This window comes from Stegodyphus dumicola, chromosome 12 (assembly GCF_044657685.1).
Source record: "Stegodyphus dumicola isolate Sdum_Otavi_A_Nest chromosome 12, ASM4465768v1".
Lineage (NCBI taxonomy): Eukaryota > Metazoa > Arthropoda > Arachnida > Araneae > Eresidae > Stegodyphus > Stegodyphus dumicola.
Window position 1 is genome coordinate 102,167,515 of NC_140779.1, and position 19,769 is coordinate 102,187,283.

At 32.9% G+C, this 19,769-nt stretch overlaps 1 protein-coding gene across 4 annotated transcripts in view; it reads right to left on the bottom strand.

The window, feature by feature from the left end:
- The window catches only part of LOC118185934 (uncharacterized), a 166,755-nt gene that overhangs the window by 30,541 nt on the left and 116,445 nt on the right, over positions 1–19,769 (bottom strand). For all 4 annotated transcript variants that reach the window (XM_035355906.2, XM_035355908.2, XM_035355909.2 and 1 more), the window contains one exon: positions 8,194–8,411. The gene's annotated coding sequence lies outside the window, so the exon portion shown is untranslated. The remainder of the gene's footprint in view (positions 1–8,193; positions 8,412–19,769) is intronic.

Below are 19,769 nucleotides of genomic sequence, written 5' to 3' on the forward strand. Positions count from 1 at the left end.
GCTCAAAAAATACCTAATGTGTCAGCAATATAATTAGCAGCGCGCGTTTACAAATATTTCAAGATATAACCCTTCTAGATCCTAAGAAAGCAGAAAAAGAAATATAAACCCTCTGTTAAAAGACGAGCTCTGAAACTGAGAAGTAAATAATTAATGAAGAAAAATGCGTCTTAGCAGTTGCCTATAAAGGCAGAATCATAAGTATATTACTGATGATAAAACACTGTCTGCAATGAGTATCACCGTTGATCCTTAATAAATGTTTCTCACTGGATACGAGATTTCTTCCCTTCATCATCGTTAAATCATTTCACGAAGACTATATTTTAAGCTGCAGAACAGATAATAAATAATCACTTATAGCCAAATCTGGGCTGTAAAGGGGATGCCATCCACACTTCTTTACTGCTACTTTATTGCTTTCGCTTCGAAAGAGGATCATGGTATAGCGCCATCGTTTTATTACCACCTTTTACCACAGAAATACAATGTTTTTATGTCATGCACGATTTCATACTGATTCTACCATTCTCAAATTTCCTGGTACTACATTATTTCAAATGACTGCGGTTTTTTTAAAAATATTCATTATTACGCAATTTTGCAATTTGAAAATTTACGGATATCGTGAAGTGTGACTTCAACAAAGAATATATAAATATAGTTCGAATTAAATTTGAAGTAAATTTGAATTCGGTTATATAAGTTCGAATTAAATTTGAATTTCGAGCACTTCAAGCCAATTTTGGCTCTAAAAAAATATCCAAACGACATGCTGAGAAATAAACTCTACATTTATTTTTGAAGAAAAACTTTCATCCTAATAGTTTAAAATGATATTATTATTTTGCTTGCTTCTTTGTTTGCAGAACCAGCAATGATATTGTACAGGACTATCTGATTGCTTCAACTGCTGTTATGTAGACAGTAGAGAAAAATTTCTTAAATACAAAATATACATTCGTAGTTTTAAAATATTTCTTAAATGATACTTTAGAACATGCTTCTCATAATTAGCACAACACTTATAGCAATGGAGAAGAAAGTTTGCATAGTTATTACAATATTTGGAACTTTGTTCTGGAGACTGCACATTGGAATAAACTGCAAAAATTCAATAGGACTGCTCTTCTAAGCATCTTCTCCGATTTTTCTAGCAACAACGAAAATAAAATTCTTAAATGCTTCTTTCGTAACAAGGAATTCTTCCTTTTTGTCAGTAACCATAATTTAACTGACATTCATAATTTGAATTAAAAACTTTCGACGGAGTAAAAAACGATATAACAACAGGATGTAGCTTTTGAAATCACGCGAAGATTTCTTTAAATACCTGCAGCAAAAACTCTTTTTCTTCGCAAAATTAATTCCGTATGGCAATTTAGAATTTAATTATTCTTCACCTGCCTCAATGAGCCACGTGACTAATATATATAATATAATGTTTGACGCGAAAAATGCTGCGCCTACGCCACTGGATAGAGGCAGCATAAAATCCATAAAACTGGAATAGATTAATAAGAAAATAACATAATATTAAAAGTAAATGTTTCCGTTAATATTGAACTCTGATGAAATGATGACTGCTATTACAGAAAATAGAATAGCAAATTATTTTTCAAAGAACATCCATTAAACATTGAACTCAGGAAAAGTTCGCAATTAAAAGGAATTGTTGCGTGGCGCCATCTATGATGACCAGTAAGAACCAAGCTTGTTCTGTTCAAAATGTAGTAACATATTCCAAATCTTGATCTCAAGTTAAGAAAACAGAACAGTGAACTCAGATAGTGAAAATCAATCAAAATATTCTTTTTGTTGAAAATCACAAATATTTAAAATCCCACTTATAGCCACAGAACAAAAAGATATGCGTGAAGCCACGGTCGAATTAAGACTTTTAGATGGCCTAAGCACTGAAAAGATTTTGACCCCCGCAATAAATTTACGCATGTTCCCCTCCCTCATTCCTGCTCTCGCCGTCTTGGTTTACTTGCACCATATATTTCATCGTAAAACGGCAGTGGGAAATTTTTGTGCTGCCCCATTTCCAGCTCCTTTTCCTTGACACCCTAAGGTGCTTATTTTGCTTAATGGTTAATACAATTCTGAACCAATTTCATACTGATTGAACGTAGCTTATTTAAGTCATTTCGGGCCTCCCGCAATCTGGAACGTGTGGGCCACCGTAACATGGTCCCCTTTAGAGTTGCATCTTCTATAATATGTTAAGAAAATACAGATATCCCTCCTATAACAGGCTAAACAGGTTCAGAAAATACTGAGTTGTGTGAAACCCTGTTATACGAGACTAACAATCAATACAAAATAGATGGATCCTCTAACCCCCAGTCGCCCTGGGAGTATAAAAGGTATTTTCTCCCTTCTTTTCTACATGAGTTCGTTGTGTAACGGGAGGTCCAAGTTCGAGTCCCGGCGAGGGTATTGCTCATTTTTCACGTCTTTTGCTTCAAAATAACATACTGACTCTACAACGCATTAAGAAGAACTAAGCGTTTGAGATTTTTCTTCTGCTTTCTTGGATTGGAAACTAGCAGACTATTATTTTTTTTTAATATACGTTGTTGTCAAGAGTCCGCTTTTTCACCCGGACTAGCCGGTTTTTAGATTCATGGTCCGGATTAACTATTAATTTGTCTGGTTTTTAAAGAAATTATAGCGCGAAAATATTTGCGAGTATTTTATTTTAACGGATAATGGATAAAATTTCACCCTCACCCAAACTTATCCCAAGACCAGGAGTGACAAAAATGCAATTTTTAATTCGTAACCTGCGAACATTTAATTGTAAAGCGAATGTGATTTTTTCAGGAAATTTTAATTTTCCTAAATAGCGTAACTTTAAAATGTTCCTGGTCAGTAATTTTGAAAATCTGGCAACACTGTGCATACAACTGAAGCTAATGTGGCAGCACTGTGCATACAATTGAAGCTGCTTCTACTATTTCAATTGTTTTCTTGACATCTGCATTTTCACAAATAGTCCCAATTACTCATGTTCTATTTACGAGCTCTACCGTATTTTCTTTTCTAACTTGTTTCCTTAAAACTGAAGAAATTCTGTCAGATTCAATTTGCGAAATTTTATTACCGTAATCGTTTAGTTCATTTCGTGTACTATTATGCTGTTTACTCATAGTCGCATTATTATCTTGCGTTTTGTTTTAAAATGCACTTAAGTTGCTTTCTTCTTCTGATGTTTCCTTCTACAAATCCTAACAGAATTTTCTCTTTCCGTTTTAACTGCAACACGGACACAGTCTACATTCAACAAAAGTACTTAGCAGACAGAAACTGCGTTGACCAGACATCCAAGATCGTTAAATATATTTATATATTCATGTAAATAATGGTATGGTGTTTGTCCCGCTCGAAATCCATTTCATTTATTGCAAAAATATTCTAGATAAAATAACATCTCTTCGTAAAATTTGGTTGAGGAGAAAATGTCTAAATCTTCTATTCGTGTTCAATCTAACCTCAGAACATTGAATATGTTAGAAAGCATACTGTCTCCCAAATAATCTAATTCCATCGTTTCTAGTAGTGTTATTTTAGAAATTACGTAATGAAATACGAATATTATCGAGAAAAAAATAACTAAACAGAAAATGAAGCTTAAGGACGTAACTTAACTTCTAAATTTTTAAATGAAAGAGAAACACGCCAATGTGAAATTTAAAATTAGGGGGAAAAAGTCTTTTGGAAAAGGTTGAAATAGATTTTAAATAAAACTCTACTGATTTCGAGGGCGTTGCTCCTGAAGAATATGAACCTACGTCTGATTGCCCTCGATTTCGAGAGAATTTTATTCAAAAGCTGTTGCAAAGTATGGTTGCTTTGCCTAATTTAAAATTCTAAATTTCTCTTTAGAAATGTAATAGTTGCATGAGAATAATCTGATGGCCAAATGGAAGCATGCCATTTATTGCATATCCTATTGCAGTAACCCCAAACTTCTTCCGTTCCAGCACGAAAAGCAACTAAGCATTGATGCATATCAGACCAGAAAATGGACAGCAGTTATCACTGGGGTCTGCCCAATACAGAACTGCCGATAGCATAACTGTCATGGCCACAGTGATCGACAATTTTGATTTAAAAAATTTAAATGGAGAAGTAGAGTTTCAGTGAACAGTTTACGGTGTATTTAATTATGGCAAAGCACACTAGGGCTATCTGCCTAAGGGGAGGGATGCCTTCGTGGAGGACTTTCTAAGGGAAACTGGCTCGTATACACGTTACACATGGGGAAAACCACGAAAACACCCATGCAGCCAGCCCGTTCGCGGGATTCGAACCTCGGACCGAACTACCAGTGTTCAGCGACTTTACCGCTCGGCCGCTGGTGGGCTCAGTGAACAGTTTAAGCCATCTTTATTAATATAGAGTGTCCCACAAAGGGGTTTACACTCTTTGAACTTTGAATGGTGACAAGTAATTGAGATGACTGGAAACCTTTTCTTTGAGCAATGTAAGTGGATTTTAATGTTCTTTTGGAAATATGAAAACATGAAAAACGATGGCGAACGGAATTTGATACTGTGCCACCGTCACGCATAAAAATTATGAAAGTTTGAGAAGGAAGGAAATGTGGATAATATGAAGAAGGGACGTAGTGGGTAGGAAAAAAATCGGTATCACACGAAAGAGGAGTGGAAACAGGGTCGCAAGCTTTCACAAGTTCCTCCAGGAAGTCCATACAGTACGCTTCGCGTAAATCAGGTATAAGGAAATCAAGTGTCCACAGCATTTTAAAGAAAACAAAGTGGAAACCCTACATTCTAAGGTTGCTTCAAACGATAAATGAGGGCAATCCTCATAGGCGCCTCCAATTTAGTGACAGGATTTGCGATAAAGAACAGTTGACTGATTTGATTGTTTGATCTAATGAGGCTTCTTTTAAATCTAATGGAACCATCAGTCGCCACAGACACGTGTATTGACCAAGAGAAAATCCCAATGTTATGAAAGTAGGAATTGCTAATTTTCCTGGGTTATCAGTGTGGTGTGGTTTGTCTGTCAGAGGACTTGTACGGCCATTCTTTTTTAAAGAAACAGTGATAGGTGCTGCATACCTTAACATGTTGAAGGAAGCAATTGTGCCACATGCTCCTCAGCTCTACTCAGGTGAAGATTACCTTTTTAAAAAAAGACGGCACACCTTCACATTACCATCGAGACGTACCGCAATTCTTGGATAAAATATTTGTTGAGAGGTGGATAGGCAGACAAAGAAGCATCCAGTATCCACCCATATTTCCTTCTTTTACTCCATTAGACTTCTTTCCGCGAGGAATTCTGTCTACACCACAAAACCACAGACGCTGGATGCCATGAAAACGGCGATTGTGATTGCTTGTGAATCCATTCCTCTGGAAAACACTTCAACATGTTTATCTACCTGTTCCACAGCGTTGCAGACAATATATTGCTGCCGATGGAAGACATTTTGCACGTCTTCAACATTAGAATATCATCAGTAATGTTTTAATTATCTTTGTGACTTAAAATTTTATTTTTGTTATTTTTGTTTGTGTTATTAGTTTAAACAATGTAAACCCCTTTGTGGGGCGGGGCACTCTGTATTTTACGTATACTTGTTATATAGTTGTTCTGTACCGAAGTCATTCACCTTTCATGTCTCCCTTCAATCTGTAATCCCTAAACTGGCCCCGTTAATGAATACTCACTATGTAGTAGAAACTGTCGGCATATATGATAATTGTCTTTCCTCTTTCTCCACTTCTTCCCCTTAAAATACAGATGCCGTTAAAAATTTTACAATCAATTTTAACAAAACTCTGCGCAGTGCTTTGCGTCAGACTTTATTAAAAATAAAAAAATACGACTCACAGCGCTTCTTTATATAAGTCGGAGTAAGCACAAATTAATAATATGTATATAATCCTCAATTTGGAAACTTTACAGCATTAATTATCATTAAAAATTTTTATGTATAGTAGATTTCTTCCTCAAAGAAACAACATATTCGTTTCCTCAAACATTTTGATTTGAAATATATTTACTTAGATTTACAATAGTTGCTTTTGATTTATAAGTGTTTTAGCAATTCTGTTTGTTCTTTGGTTCGAAATTTATTTAATATTTATTTAGCACATTGTTTTGAATTTACCCAATACCTGTTCTGATTTACTAAGAATTCTTTTTATAATATTCATTTTCAATTTTTGTTTTAGAATCACGCTGGAGCAGATTGTGACGATTTATTTAAATAAAAAAAGTTTATAAAAAATCCTTACTTTGTTGCACTTTTAAAGAATTTTAATTAAATTAATTTTTATTTGGCACTTTCTTTTGAGTTATTTAAAAAAATTCACAGTCATCCAAATAGAATTCAGAAGCCTGGCTCTGTTGAAAATTCTTCGACTGCTCCTTGAAAAAGACCAAGAATTTTCAACAATTTATTACACACTATTTTGTATTAATTTTTATGTTAATTTTTTGTATTAATTTTATTATCTTATATTAATTATATTACCTTATTTAATTGCTTTTGTTTCAGTTTTATGTGCGTATTTCTTGTTACATTGTTAGCCCCTTTCTTGATTTAATTTTTGATTTTTATGATTATCTCTAAATACTCGTACATTATTATTATTATATAAGAAGGGCTCGCAAGAGACAAAATCCAGAGATATCCCACTCCCAATAGAATTTTACTTTTGGTGCAAAGTTCAGATTACGTTTTCTACGTACACTTTTCGATAACTTTCACAATAATATTTATTGTAATTTAGTTTTAGATTTTCCTTTTGTTCCCCGAGAAAAGCGCATCATTCTTCTCAGGCTCGGAGCAGATAAAAAAATATATTCTTTTATTTATAATTTGACAAATCACAGATTATTTTTTCCTCACAACTGTAGGCTAGACAATGGCTCTTCTACAATATTATCTATCATATTTCGCTTCTGGTGTATTTTGTTTGATATGCAAATCTGACATGCTGCATACAGTTGACTGCTCTAACTCACACTAAATATGCTCGAAAAATTTCTCTAACAAAATCGTGTAGCGTAAATTGCATGCACTTCTTTTTACTTTTTTGTTTAGTTGCTCCAAGGTCAATATAGTAACCTTCAAGTTATTCAATCCTTACATTTTAGATATTTTCTAGCGGTTTCTTAGAGACGTCTAGGCGATACATGTTCGATGTCCATGGATATAAATATTTATTTAGTGTAAAGTAGGAGCATTATACACTAAATAAGGCAGCAGATCTGTATTTAAAAATGGTTAGAAACCAATCACAAGAGATCACTAATCTAGTCTCTTTAAGCAAACACACTGCCTTCGCAATCTTTGAATCGCCTTTTTTATACCTAATGGTCTTCTAGAAATAAACTTTATTTCTTAATTGGATTAACAATTTTTCGGCCCGGAGAGAAATTATTGAAAAGTGAAAATATAAATATCGTTAGAGAAGTCTAATTTTTTAAAAACGTGTTTTAAAGTCGCTTTAAGCGAATCGTGTCAAGTCTAATTTTTTTTTAAATAAATTCTCCAATACACAAATCAATATATTTTTTCTCACTTAATGTGATAAGTTTAAGTTTTCTCGGTGATAGTTACGACTCTGCTTAAATAATGCATTTTACTTACTGTGAACAAATGGATTGGTCAACTTGTTGCTTTGGTGGGGGAAAAGGGGGTGTATTCTCTGTCCACTTATAATTTTATGTCTATGGGTAAAATCTAAGAGCTAGTTAATTAAAATAGTATAAATTACTTACACGTTTTTGTATATAGTGAAAATACATACGTTTTAAAACAAAATGTTAAATTATGTTACTTCCATAAAAAGAAAGTTACGTATTTATTCTCCAATATCCTACGATGCAGAAAATTATTATCTGCTTGCCACGCACATAAGATGAATTATGTTTTTAGGTACGTGGCGCTATTTGATTAGTACGTTACGAATTTTACATGTCAAAGGATGTAAAATTCTTGGTACATGAAATTATTATGTTTCCATCATTCATATTATCATCTAAGTTGAAAAAATGTTGTGATATTTTCCAATACATTTCAGTTTCTATAATCTATAAATTTTCAGTTCCTATATAGTAAGAATTAACAGTTATTACACATATAAAAAAACAATAAACAATATCTGTAATAAATTAAGACATGAAAATTAAACTTACCAGGACACAAAAGATATGGTATTCGTTTTTGTTATCCCTAATCTTTCGACGATAGGTGGGAATCCGTAACTCATTCAGGACAGAGAGCCGCCAGTTGCGCAAAAAATGAAGAACCACAAAAACGTATTTCAGCAGGCGGCGGAAATAGCGGCTTCAGCTTATGAGGCAAACTCAGGACAACACACCGAGTCGGCTTCGACAGTCGGCAGGTGGGTTACCTGAAACGCAATACAGAAGGAAAAATATATTATGACGAAGACACGTGCTTATGCGTAACGTCATCGCTGCGCGTGCAACAAACTCCACCCTAATACAAAAACGATGGATTATCAAATCTCTTTTAACAATGTTCTCACACTAGCGGTCCCCAGAAGCAATTTTATGCGCCTCGCGAATACATTTCACCTGAGTAGCGGAAACTCTGTAAATGCAGCTAATTAATTTACAGTATGATATAAATCTTATTATTCACTGCAGCTAATTAATTTACAGTATGATATAAATCTTATTATTCACAGCTAATTAATTTACAGTATGATATAAATCTTATTATTCACTACTGTAAATTAATTAGCATACTGTAAATACAGATTTTATTACCTTTTATTTACACTTGTCAAATATAAATGAACTCCGTTATCAATTTCTGCACTAAGAATCGCTTTGATTGGTAAAACTTCTATAGCTGACCAATTTTTTTTTTTTTTTTTTTTTTTTTTTCACAGCTGAAAATTAATAAGAAAAAATCTGATGTGTGCACTACATGACTTCCTTGTACGGAATATTAAATTATATCCACTTTTTCTTGCATTTCATTTAAATTTATTGGATTGAATTAAATCTACTTCGTCGATAGCGCATAATCCACAATAGAATAAATGCACTCTTTAAAATTCACTATATTTATTTACCATAGCGACACTCTGGCCCTAGGTTCACTTAACAGCTCTACATTTCAATAATTTTTTAACAATATCTATATATACATCTGTAAGAAGTTTTCGACCTTACGGCCTTTACTTCCATAAATCTCCTATCCCATCTATTAGTCATTTTTTAACTCAGAGTGCACAAAATTTATATCATCTTAAGAATTATCTAATCGTTGCCACATGTTCTATTCAAATACTATAATAAATCTAGAAGGATGTATAAAAGAAATTCAGCAAACAAAACAAAAAAGAAACAGTTTTTCACAGACATTTTAGTATTTCTCATTCAATTAATTCAGCTCTCACTTCGCAACAAGGCAAAAATACATGAAAACTCAAATTATCTATATTAAAAATTACGAAGTAAATCTTAAACACTTATTTCCTCGAAAAAAATTCCAGAAAGGATTAAGCATGATTTAATTCGCAATAATAAATGAAGGCGTTAGTCTCTTTAGATCGGCAACAAATCTGCTGTTTCAAATGTAAACTAACATATCCGACATGTTTATTTAAAAATTAGGCTTAACCGCACTTAAACAGCTTTTAAATTGTTGATAATTCTACAAATATTACTTGCAGATTTCCTAAAGGCATAAAAACCTTAACCGGAAGATAAGAGCAACATAATTCAATCATTTTTAAAGCAAAAAATGCACAATTTACAAACATATAAGAATAAAGAAACTGAGATCAATGAGCCGAGTAACAGAGTGGATATATATATACATATATATTTATATACTTTTGGTGAGGCCGATTGCAACCAAAATACGAGGTGCACATCTACACGTTATAGCAGTCCTACATACAAAATTTCAACGTTCTGAGGCTACTCGTTTTTGAGTTATGCGAGATACTTACATACGTACGGCGAAAACATCTTGATGTTGAAAAGCGGTCGTGGATAAAAAAAGTTTAAGAAGCGCTGATCTACATCATAGTAAGATTGCTTTCTTTACTTAGTTTCAAATCTTACGTTGGCGTGTTCTCTTCCGCGTTGGTTACATCAACCATAAACATAAAGAACCTCTTCTAAATTATACGAACTTCGCTAGACTAACCATTTTAGCGAAACTGGAATCGGCCAATCGCTTTCTGAAACAAAACGATGCACACCGGCAAACTTTGGCAGACTTTGCGAAAATGATTATGATGAAACTAGTGAATTTCCTACAAATGCTGAAATGAGTGATATCTTCCAAACATTAAGATTAGAGGTACAGAATAGGTCAAATAATTTCCAGAAACATTACGAACAGTAAATAAATTAACTTTTACTTAAAGCTTGCAGATATTCCACTACTAACGACTTTCATCCCATTTAAATTAAATTATTTTTATCGTCCTAGCTCTGTTTATATTAAAGTAAGTTTTTCATGGGTATTTGGAGGATATTGTTTCCATCTTTTAATCTTATCAAAATAACCGTGGAAAAATGCCATCATATTATAAATTCCTGGGTGGTATTTAAAATTAGACACACACAAAACTTGTTGATTTTGCGGGCGATCCGACAAAGGCCCCTGTTCTTAGAGCTAAAGCTCCCCCCTCCGAAAAAACATATCCTGTAAACATCTACGCCATACTGTGGCTACTTTTTTTTACCAAATTTTAAATTTTGTATAGGTATGTTCTCTTCCAATGAGGGATCCCTCCTAATATTAAAATTAGGGAGCATGCAGAAATGCTCTGAACATTTCATAAATTAAATTTTGTATTAAAGACATTATGAATAGTTCATAAACAAACGTCTACATATTCTCAATTATAAATGCTGTGAAAGAACCAATTCATACGTTTCTAGCTATATTTATATTAAATTAGTTAAATTCCATTACTATTTTGAAGGATATTTTATCTCATCGTTTAATATGATGTTATTTTCTAAAATGTTTATTCTTTAAATAAAAATACGAGACCTTCATAAATGCTTTATTTCGATGGGTGTATATCACGTGGTCAAATTTGGGGAAGAAAAAGGGTTAAGTTTAACGATTTCGCAGTAAAACAGATTTATTTTCCAGAAACAAGCTTGACTGGAATGTTATCCTTTTTCCAAGCCTCCATTCTGTTAAAGTAGTCTTCCTGAATTAAATAATAATGCAATAGCAGTAAGTATGTTTAGAGGAAACAAAGTCTGATGTGGACATCACAGAATTTCCTTGTACAGCGTATTAAATCATACACATTTTTTGCTGCACTTCATTTAAACTTATTTCCTCGAATTTCATTAGAGATATATTTCTCATCCAATCAATTCAGTTCTCACTTCGCGGTACGGCTAAAATACATAAAAATTCGAAACACCTTCATTAAAAATTGTAAAATACAGAAAAAAACCCTAAAACACACACACAAAATAAATAAATAAAATAAATCAATAAAAACAGTATTTAAAAAAATTTTTTTGCAATTACTAAAATAGCAATTTTTTTTTAATTTTAAGCAATTAAAAAAAACAATTATTGCAATTAAAATTACAATTTGTACGCAAGACCAGGGATTCCGGCCCAACGGGAAGACAAAATTTTCGGTGCACACAAAAAGAAAAGCCAACTGATTCCTTTGGATGAACGAAGTTGGTGCTTCAAATGATGTTCACACAACGAAGTTAGTGCACCAAATGATGTAATTTACTATTCTACTGAAAGTTTCAAATGTAAAATATAGCCACCACGTTAGGCTTAGCGCCACTTTTAAACTGTTGACAATTCTATAATTATTGCATGCAGATTAACTAAAGGCATAAAAAATTTAAATAGTACGGGGAATACCAGACATTTACAAGCAGGTGATCTAGGTGTTGTCCCTTCCTACTAACTTTCCCGAATAGCCTAGTCTTGGAACAGAAAAAGCCCGGCTCAGGCAACGCCGCGAGTACTACCAACTGTTTGTCCTCATGTCCCGAATGCTTCTGCATGGTGGTACATAAATATTACTACTGAGACCACATATTTAACATATTAGTTTCAACTTTGTTACATATTGTTAAATCACGTGAGTTACGATTGTCTTCACATGTTTGTATGATTCAGTACTTTGTTGGTTGAAGTTCTACAGTTCTTTCAGTCAGTTCCGTGATGCTTACATTTCTTGCAAGTAATTCTTTTTACACAGCGTTCGTATTTGCATGCATTTTATAGTAATCACATAGTTTGCAAAAGTCCATATTATAAAAATTATGCGACATAATTCTATTTAACATATTGTTGTGAATATACATGCTTTAGTGCAGTTATATTAATTTGAATTTTAAATTTATTTTATGATTGTACAAGTACTCAATTATTATATAAGGAACAAAAGAATAACATAATTCAATATCTTTTAAAGCAAAAAATGCTCAGTTTACCAACGTATGAGAATAGAAAAAAACACAGCTCACCAAGCCACAAAAAAAGGTGAGGTGCACAACCAGATACTATAACAATCCCATATGCAAAATTTCAACTTTCTACGGCTAATATGCATACTTACGTATGTACGTCACGAAAAAAAAGCCTTTCTGAATCCATTTTAAATCCATTTCATAATCCGTTTTGGAACCATTCCATTATATCCGTACGCACCGATATCACCCCACCCCCCCAAAAAAAAATCGTGGATTCGATCAAGTGAATATTTTCATCGAAACACGATACCCGAAATTTTCCGCCGTTACAACACTTCCTTTATTTCGTACAAGGAAGTAAAAAGAGTATATATTTTTGCTGCATTTCAAAAATTAAATGCTTAAAAGATGCTACAGCAATTCGGAAGAGATATCCGCAGGAATTTAAAATAAAGACACAAAATGAAATCGCTTGTTTTAGTTACGAAGTTGATGACCTTGGTTATAACCACATAGCAATATAAAATATTCCTCATTTAGAACTAATTACATATGCGGAAGTTGAATTTAAAAACTGAGAACAAAATTTAAAACAAATTAGGAATTAAAGTGAACATCAGCTTTCTTACTTCATTACTACTCAGTTTATAAAATAATTAATTGCCATAGAGTCAATAACAGATAGTTAGAAGTACAAAATGAACTCGAAGTTACCATAACACTTAAAGAAAAAATTTTAATAGTAATAGAGTTGTATAAAAAGAGAGATAAATATAAGGAAATGAAAATTGTTGGACGTTAATGTTCTGGCCAGAGAAACTTTCTTCTCTTACCCTTTTTAAACTTCCGTCGCCCATTATTCGATGTCTCCATTATCTACAATTCCTACGACGCAGCCTTTCAAAATGCAATGAGTGCAACTGCATCCTAATAAAAAAATATGTTTACGTAATTAAATTTGGAAAGGAAAAAAAGGGTTGGAATTTGTTTATATTGAAATATAAATCCACAAGGTTTTAAGTTAAATAACCAAATTATCTTATTTTGGGTTCGAAGCTCTCTTAAAATCACCGACCAGGCTATTTTAAAATCAGGATGTTTAGGAAAATAAAAAATGTGCCTTTTTTCATTTATTTATTAAATATTTTTTTGATATATTTATTATTATTTTTATTAGATTATTTTATTTATTTATTATAAAAATATTGAATTAATTAATTAATTAAAAATTAATAAATTGCTTTGTCTGCTTTTGCTTTATAAAAAAATTCAATAGTATAAAAGTATAACTGTCTCAGTTAAGCAGAAGGTTAGATTGAACACGAATAGAGGATTTCGAAGCCTTTTCATCAACCGAATTTTACGACACATTAGTGTTTACGAAGAGATATTATTTTATCTAGAATATTTTTGCAATAAATGAAATGAATTTCGAACGGGACAAAACAACTATTATTTATATTAATATATAAATATATTTAGCCATCATGGATGTTTGGCCAACGTAGTTTCTGTCTACTAAGTACTTTTGTTGAATGTAGACTGAGTCCGTATTGTAACTAAAGTGTAAAGAGAAAGTTCTCTGAAGGATTTGTTGAGGAAAACTAAAGAAAACGCAAAATGATAGCGTGACTGACTATGAGTAAATAACATAATAGTAAGTGAAATAAACTAAACGATTACGGTAATAAAATTTCACAAATTGAATCTGACAGAATTTCTTCATTTTTAAAGAAAAAAGTTAGAAAAGAAAATAGCTGTCGTAGAGCTTGTAAATGTAACACGAGCTATTTGTGAAAATGCAGGTATCAAGAAAACAAAAGAAATAGTAGAAGCAATTTCAGCTGTATGAGTAGTGTTGCCACTTTTTCAAAATTGCTAACCTAGATATTTTAAAATTAGAAAAATTTACTTTATTTATCTATTTATTTCTAATGAAAAGAAAATAAATATTTTTATTATTATATTTATTATTTATAACAATCACCATTTATTATATTATTATTATTATTACTATTAGAATTAGAACTGTTATTATTTTATTTATTACTAGCAGCTGCGCTGCCAGCCTTCGTCTGGCTTTTAAATGTACTGGAAAAATGGCTGAAGGGAACACCAAATGTTAAAAACTGCATAATTTCCGCATTTCTACGAAAACCAGACAAAGTAATAATTAATATGAATATAATCAGGGTGAAAACAACGCTCATAGACGAATGCTGTATAAATTGCATTTTCAAAATGATCTTGAAACTCTTATTCGTTACGTTTCACAGCCCCTAAAATTTCAGTTAGCAGAATGCCTTAATTAAATACAACCAATGCAAATTAAATGTACACCCCTTATCAATTTACTTCACCCCTTTAACTCATGGGTAGCTAGTCCTGAAGAAACATGTTCTGTTTGGCCTTGTAAATTACAATACTGATCTTTTTACCATATTGTGTGCTTACTATTGTTGCTATTTTCCTTTTTTAATTTTTTTTTATTTTCCATTACTTTTGTGGCATGTATTGTTTCATTACTGTAGAGGCTTTCCATAGAAAAACATGGTTATTTTACTTTTATTGAACTTTAAATAACAGCCGCATTAGCTTACAAGATCAAACAGCATTCAGATATTTTTAAGAGTTCCTCTAAAGAATTTTAAACTTTTTTATCTTTTAGTGAAAACTAAAGAAAATGAGCAGATTGCAGTCTATCTAAGGACATATTACCAAGTGATAGGGATGGAAACCGTCTTATTTAAGAATTTCAACTGGCTGAAATGAAACAACTTGGCCAGAAAAAACTTTCGGACAATTTTTCGAAAATCGGAATTTCTGTGAAGCATCACTGCAATGTCAGACATTCTGATAATTGAACAGAAGACGTGTAAGTACTAAGGAACTACATTTCAATTGCTCTGCTTCTACATCTTGATTAAGATGCGTAGCAGCAACAACTGCATGCACTGATGCAACACGGGTGAAATTATATTTCACTACAGAAAAAAGGAAAGAAAGTTGGAGAAGGATAGCAGCCTATTTTGAGTATACATTGTATTTCCTGAACTTCATATTACAGTGTGCCTTACGTTCGTTTCGCCACATCATCCTTAATAAGAAATTTGAGTTAAATAAGAGAATGCATTCGCTAAAGAAAAAGAAGAAAAGCTGCTGAGCTGGCGGCCTTCGAAGAACCTAAAGCAGGGGTTCTCAACTGGTGGTACGCAAGAGAAAAATAGGTGGTACACAAAGAATCAAAGTATTTTTAACTATTAAACTCAAAAATTAAAACCCCAACATCCTGATTGAGTTTTTCTCTAACACTCGTAAATTTATGCGATCTGAGCTTTGTTCAAGAGTGGTGGTAGTACTAAAGGTTGTAGAGACATTAAGATTTTTTGGAAGCAGGCGAGATGAAAAATGAGCAATCGCCTTCGCCGGGAATCGAACCACGGACCTCTGGAATACCGGCACAGCGTGCAGAACCACTACACCACGAAGGCACGCTAGAAAGCCGGGAGAAATACCTTTTATACTGCCCCTTTTAAAGGGCGACTGGGGTTTTTAGGGGACCCAGTCGCCAAAACCTGGGTGCGGAGAATCCTCATCCAACACCCTTTTAGTTCGGGACCCACTGTAGAGACATTAGCTTAATTGGAAGCAGAAGAGATGAATAATGAACAACGCCTTTGTCGGGAATCGAACCGCGGACCTCTGGAATACCGGCCAAGCGTGTAGAACCACTACATCACGAACGCACTCTAGGAAGGCGGGAGAAATACCTTATATACTCCCCCTTTAAAAGGGCGACTGGGGTTTTTTTTTAGGGGACCCAATCGCCAAATCTGGATGCGGAGAATCATCATCCAACAACCCTTTTAGTTCGGGCGCCACTGTAAAGACATTATAATTTTTTTGGAAGCAGACGAGATGAAAAATTAGCAATCGGCTTCGCCGGGAATCGAACCACGGACCTCTGGAATACCGGCCCAGCGTACAGAACCACTACACCACGAAGGCACGCTAGGAAGCCAGGAGAAATACCTTATAAGGTTTTAAATTTTTGTTTAGACGTTACGCGTTAGTCAAAAGGTTGAGAATCGCTGACCTAAAGGCTGTGCGTTTCTGTTGCTTCTTGTGAGGCAAGTTTTTGAAGTTAAGTAAAAGTTATCTTCGATCAACAATGAGCCAGGTAACGGTTTGGTAATCCTTTCCATTAAAAATGGACATTAATTTTAAAGAAGATATAAAAAATTTTCAGAATTCAAAGCTCGCAAAAAATTGTTTTAGATTTTTTTTCAGTGACAAAAAAGTAAAAAATACTTCTTTAAACATAAAAAATGGTAGATTAATAAGCTGTTTTAGTTACATTTTTGTGCTAGATGTAAGTCCTTTTTTCTTTTTAATATTAAGATTCTTTTGTTTTCCAAATCATTTTAGAGGCCCACCAGCGGCCGAGCGGTAAAGTCGCTGAGCACTGGTAGTTCGGTCCGAGGTTCGAATCCCGCGAACGGGGTGTTTTCGTGGTTTTCCCCATGTGTAACGTGTATACGAGTCAGTTTTCCTTAGAAAGTCCTCCACGAAGGCATCCCTCCCCTTAGGCAGATAGCCCTTGTGTGCTTTGCCGTAATTAAATACACCACCACACCATCCAAATCATTTTAATTCTTTAATTAAATAAAATGTTAATTATGCATTTTCTTCCCATTATGTATGGTGATTATTCCAATAAGGGGAGCCCAATAAGATTTCCCACTCTATCTTCGATAGCTGTAGGACCGCCACTGGTTTGAGCACGTTTATAAATATTTATAATTAATAAATGATTCTGATTAGTAATCCAAACATTTCAATAAAAATATAAAAATAAAGATAACAATGATAATAATTTACTAAAAATGTTACTCAAAAGTCATATATTAAGAATCATTTCTGGGAAAATACTTTTTATAACGAATGTTAGTTAACTGTCAGCAATCAGAGAAACACTTCAGACAAGTCGTTCTATGAACAAAGCGCGCTATCATCCGAAATAATACTAATAATAATGGTATTCATGTAATAAATATCCTATTACACAGGTACGTCTAGAAAGGAAATCTGTCAGAAAACTGACACCTTCTGAAACTAAAAAAGATATGGGTAAACTTAAGAAGAAACAACAAGGTTATAGCAGATGATTCATGCTTCTTATTTTAGTCTCTTTCAAGGTCTTTCTATTTAACGCATGTGACTTAATGTTCCATCTCACCAAACACTAAAAGCAAAGCTGTTCGAATTAATGACTAAAGGTCGGAAATAAAAAAAAGAAAACAAATGGCCTTCCTCAGCCACAGACCTGGTCATCCGTTAGAAAGGCAAACATAACAAAAGAAACAAGACTTAAATTCCACTTCACGAAGTAAAAAAAACAGCTCTGACTTCTATCCCACATGCGCTGGCTTAGTCAGAATCCGGTTCTAGAGCCGACGACTTAGCAGAAATGGAAAAAATGGCAATCATAACAATAAGAAACACTTTTTCCCCGTATGGGAAACAGGTTGGCTCTCACGTAAACAACCACTGTCCCTTTTTTTTCCACCCACTGACACAGTGCATCGCAGTTTCACTAGCAGACGTCGTTGATTAATCGCCTTGAACAGAAACAAAGGCAAAAACTAACCATGGAACCAGTTCCTATCCTTAAGAAAAGCCAGCTCCATGTTACTATATTTAGTCACAGTTATATTAAATGAGCAAAAGATACATGTTGTAATCATAGTAATAGTACCCCCAAAGCCCCAAAGGGGCTATTAGTCTAAAAATGAGATTTTGCTTCGGTTAACTATAAACGTCGTATCGCTTTGCCACCAAATATTATCGCCCTGTACTATTTTAAAGAAATTAAATAATACAGAATCTACATGTATGTATGTATGTTCCTCGCTAAGTGAAAAAACGATGGTACTTAGAGCCATCCAATTTTGAATAATGTAATCCTCCACACGAACAACACCAGGAAGCCCGGATTTTGAATTTCGAATTTATTTTATTACTTATTTCATATTTTGTAAAACTTTAATGGATTTTTGATTAACAACCTCAACGATTTGAAGGCGAAGAGTGGCAACATTGTTCGAAATAAAACATTTTTATCTCTAGCACGCGAGACTGCTGCCATTCGGAAAAATGTAAGATATTTATCTTTCAAATTTAAGTATCAAACTCGGAACTATGAAAGCAATTTGTTGCCGAGGCCGGAAATAAAACACTTTTGTTTTACCATTCAATGAAGCCTAAAATACCTTTAAATTTAATTTGGAAGGTAACTGATTAATAAATTAAACGATTTAAAGCAACAAACACAGATCTTAAGAATACTTTTTGTCTACTTTTTAATGTGATTGACTTATATAAACATGTATTAAAATCATAATATATCTTATTAGAAATATTCAATATTTGTATGAAATTACACTAGCTGGACTAATTAAAATCAATATATAATTTTACTTTTTTATGTTAACTTTTAGCCGTCTAGTTTAGCTTTCAGGCGCGAGGATCTAGTTTTTAAAGAAATAATGCAGCGAATATAAAAAAACAATTTTTTTTAACTGATTGCCCTATAATTATTGCAGAATGAAAGTAGTAAAACAAATTGCGTATGATCATCAGTTTCATTTCTTTTATTGTGATTAAAAAATTACCCTTCTCACGCCAATGAAGTGAGGTAATCAAATGAGGTAAGAAAAGCAATTAACACACAACAAACATAGAATGGTTCAAATTTGTTTTCGGACAGTTGTCCTAAATATCAAAATACAGATAATAAATAAATAAATAAATAAATAAATAAATAAATAAATAAAAAATCTTTTTTCTTTATTTTAAGCCTTGTTTGTTGTAAAATAAATATTATCAAAATATTCCTTGTAATAAACCAATTTATTCAAAAAGTGTTAATCAATAAGTCATATAATAATGCGAACACTACAAATTTTTGTTGATATGTTTTAGAAGGTAATGTTTCTTGTAATTTTTTGTTTTAAATGAAAATACGTCATAAGGATTATCGTCTTTACCTGGAAATATTTAATTCCTTAGTAAAATATATTAATATTTCCATATCGGAAGTCAACATGGTAAGATGTTTTGTCAGACATTTAATAATTCATCTTTTTAAAAGATAGTTAAAAATTTTCGAAATAGCCAAAAAATTGTTCATGTAAAGCGTTTAACTATCTTTGACATAAAAAAAAGGGGGGAAAGGGAAATTGTGTGGAACCGCTGAAAACGCACTTAGATCTGAATAATATTCTGAGCTAAATAGCATGGAATCGCAT